Source organism: Hibiscus syriacus, unplaced genomic scaffold (assembly GCF_006381635.1).
Source record: "Hibiscus syriacus cultivar Baekdansim isolate YM2019G1 unplaced genomic scaffold, ASM638163v2 tig00003096_pilon, whole genome shotgun sequence".
Lineage (NCBI taxonomy): Eukaryota > Viridiplantae > Streptophyta > Magnoliopsida > Malvales > Malvaceae > Hibiscus > Hibiscus syriacus.
The window spans coordinates 110099-113992 of NW_024061961.1; the positions used below are offsets into that span (position 1 = coordinate 110099).

General features: G+C 32.1%; 1 long non-coding RNA gene across 2 annotated transcripts; it reads right to left on the bottom strand.

Moving 5' to 3' along the window:
* Window positions 1–1087: 1087 nt before the first annotated feature.
* LOC120174373 lies at window positions 1088–2192 on the bottom strand. Of its 2 annotated transcripts, none has more exons than XR_005521167.1 (2): window positions 1850–2192; window positions 1088–1634 (listed from the first exon to the last, which is right to left on the bottom strand). It is a non-coding gene; the product is annotated as an uncharacterized LOC120174373 (long non-coding RNA). The 2 variants fall into 2 exon arrangements; XR_005521168.1 differs by having other exon boundaries at window positions 1088–1659.
* Window positions 2193–3894: the final 1702 nt, after the last annotated feature.

Below are 3894 nucleotides of genomic sequence, written 5' to 3' on the forward strand. Positions count from 1 at the left end.
CTGTTTGATATTGTTTGCTTCTACTTGATATTTGTAAGGGTTTGGTAAAGTCGGAAATGTTTGACACTGTTGGCCATCGAATTCCCTTTGGCTTTACCACTGATTGTATGCTTTCTTAATGCATGATGCTTACTGAATCGATGCAACGATCCTTGATGAATTGGTACATTGATGCTTTTCGGTTGCTGTTGTCTATTACTCACTGATGCCTTGTAAATTATTGTTGTTGGTCTGACTTAAATCAATTATTGAACCTTATAAATTCTTATCTAAATAGTTACTCATGTGGAATCATTTTGGCTTTTAAAGCTAAAAAGTTACTCATAATTAAACATGTTGACAACATTTAGGTATAAAAGCTTGATTATGATATTTCTGGTAGTATAGTTAGACTTTTTAGCCTTGTAAACATTAACTAAAAAATCTGAGAACATTTATTTCAACATAAATTTATTTTGTTTAGTTGATTTTATTGTAATTTTAGTATTTTCAAGTGTAATAAAATTACCTTCATTTATAAATTTTTGTTTTAGTATTTGTAATGTTATTCAAATTTTTAATCTTTAATGAGTCTATCATTTCAACTAATATATTTTGATTTTAAAATTTCAAGTTAGGTTTACTTAAATTATTAACCAATTTTCACATTAAAAGTAAATTATATTTATAAATATTTTAACTCAATTAACATAATTTAATAAAATCAAGTTCAATAAGATAATATTTAAATTTAATTTAGTGATTATAAATAAAATTTATAATATAACAAATATAAAGAATGTCATGAATTGGAATTAACATAAAAACTAAATTTATAATATACAAATTATAATTAATATAAAAATTAAATTTCAAAAAGTAATCATATTAATTTAATTATCATAAATTTATTATAAATTTAAAATAATATAATTATTTTAATTGTAACTTTACTTATAAGTCAGGATAATATCATATCACTTTAACAACATGTCGAATCATTTACAGGTTAAGTCTATTGCAGGTTAGATTCATAACATTTCAGGTTGAAAACAAATTGAATAATACCAATTATTTACCATGTCAATCTCGTGTTCGAGTTCATATCAGGCCAAAAACAATTTCATCTTAAATCAATTTCAGTTAATTTTACAAGTCGAATCAGCTTTTTACCCCATATAAGTATAATAAATGGCATAGATTCGTACCAAGGGTAAAATTAGGGTTCCAGGCACTAATGACGTCCACGTAGCCAAGTTATGGTCGTTAGATCTGGATCTGTGATCTAACGGCCAAGGTGAATCCAACAACTCCCAAAGCCGCACGTATAGCTCACTCGAAGCCACCAATCTCCTCACCTGTTTTTTTCGTTAAACAAAAATGCCTAAACGTCATGGATGTTTCCACGTCAATGGTTCGTTAGACAACAACACATGATTTCTCCACCAAGCCTCTACCCATGCTCAACCAGTGTGGTCCCAGAAATCATCGCAGCCTGAAGGAGCAGTCTGCCAGGGGGATGGACAAATCTCCTCTGCTATGCAGAGACCTCTCCTCATAAGCCAATGTCAGGAAAGCAACATGGAGAGAGAATAGGCACCGAATTTGTTTGTTACAAACCCAAAAGGACACCAAGCAGCTTTGAACCCTAGGATCTTCCATGCAAACATGATCAGAGGACTTACATGAATAAAAAAAAGGAACAAAATTAAAAAAAGGAGCTTTTTAATTTTAAGAAAATGAGGCGGTTATAAAAGAGAGATCTTTTTTGGGGATCATTCATCAACAAAAAACAAGGGAACACCGATTAAAAAAACGAAAAGGAGAGAAACACATAAAAATGAAAAAAGAAAAAAGAGAGAGAGTTTACCCTTCGGGAACGAGTGGCCGTCGATGTTTCGCCTGAGTCAGGAGAGTCGTCTGAGCACCAAAGGTAATCCCTTTTCTTTTTGGGTTCTCGTTTGGTTGAGAGTGGGTGTTAAAAAGGAATAGTTTTGAGGGTTAGGGTCTTGGTTTGGTTCGATTCAGGAGGCAAGTTGGGTTAGGGACTCTAAATTGGGCTTAAGGAGACCGTTTGGGGTAGAAAAGCCGCTCATCGGAACGGTTGAAGAGCGGTGGCCAAAGTGGCCACTGGCTTTTGGGTTCCTCGTCAAAAAGAGGGAGAGAAGATTTTGAGAGAGTGCGGCGGGAGGATAGTAAAATGGAGATCTATGGTTTCTAAACCCTGAAAAATGGTTTCTAACCACTCCTTGAAATGGCGCCGTTTTAAGCACTTTGGGACCTGTGTTTTCTGGTTAAGGGGCTAGTCATGCGTTGAGTCCTTGTAATCTTGTACTTTTATAGTTTGGTCATTAAATGAAATGGTAGTTTTATGATTTTGAGTCCCCTATTTGTATCGTAATGCATTTTAGTCCTCGATTTGAGGCTTTTTCGAGTTTCATATTTTGGCTTCTAATTTCTCGCGCACCACGTTTTGGTCCTCTTTACATGTCTATTTCAACTTTTATGTTTTTGCACATTTGTGATGTTATCTTAAAATTGTACATTTTTAATCCAAGTTGATATATGGATTTATTTTTTATATATTTTGTATGGGGAATCTATGGAAAAATCTCTCGAACACAAGGGAAGGATTTTTCGAAGATTATTCATATAGTAAGATCATGATTTAAATATTAATTTAAATTTAAAATTCTTAAATATAAAAAACAATGTATAATCAATTTGGTATCAATTTTGGGCGTTGTGGGGGGTGCTCACCCTTCCTCACGAGTAATCGACTCTCGAACCCCGTTTTAAAATGAGTTTCTGGTTCAACGTAGACTGGTTTCTTTTTTATCTTTTAATTTAATTTTTTTAAATTATTTTAAAAGGTAAATTTGTTTAGGTATTCGACCTACTTAACCCAAAAGTCGATGGCGATTCCAAATTTATTTTCCTAAACCCTTGTTTTAAAATTAAGTTGGTTCGATCCCATTATAGCCCCAAAAACTTAAGGGTTGTTCCGACAATAGTCTTATAATTATAGAGTAATGCTTTGCTTTGTCACTCAACTATGTTTCAAACTCATCATTTTCAGTTAAAATTAACGGTTTTCTTAGTTGGATGTTAACCCACTGACTGTAATATGATAAAATATGATCCTAAAACCGATTGTATTATGTAATCCTTTGAGATTTTGGGAACATATTTTTATCATATCCTGCCCATTAGATTAACGTCCAGCTCAAAGATAGTCAAATTTTCAACCATAAAGGATGAGTTTGAAACATATGAACAGTCGAATAATTATTTTATAACTTTTAATAGTCAGAAGACTCAACATCTTAGATCGCCATTGACCTTTAACTAAAATCTCGTGTTACCTGTTGATCTGTGCCATTTATTGAATTCTCTTATCTACTTCGTGTGCCAATCTAGATTGTTTAGGAACGAGTTTGGATACACGAATGATACATATGAAAGCTTTTGCGATTCTTCAAAGTATATAAAAGAAAATATTAAAAATCACAATGAAAAGAACACTTAAAAATGTTAAAAGGCCTCTACTCAAATGCATCATCGTTGTAATAAAGGAGGAGTCCAACATCAAGTTGTTGTTAACTACGGTTCTAAATTTTTTAGGGTAAGTACACATACATTAATAATATAATTTTTTTGGATAGAATAAGAACAAATAAAATTTTAAGATTATAACAATTAATAAAATAAGTAATTAATCGAAAAAAAATTCATTTTCATACCCACATGCTAAAAGTGGATCAATCACTCGCATTTTGTGATGTATATTAAAGTTTAATTACAGTTTTAAAACAACCTCCTCCAATTCATAGAGAGATGGGAACGTGAAAGAATAGCTCGAGAAGAATATTGGAGAATTCAAGAACAGACGCAAATCGAAAGGGAACACGACAT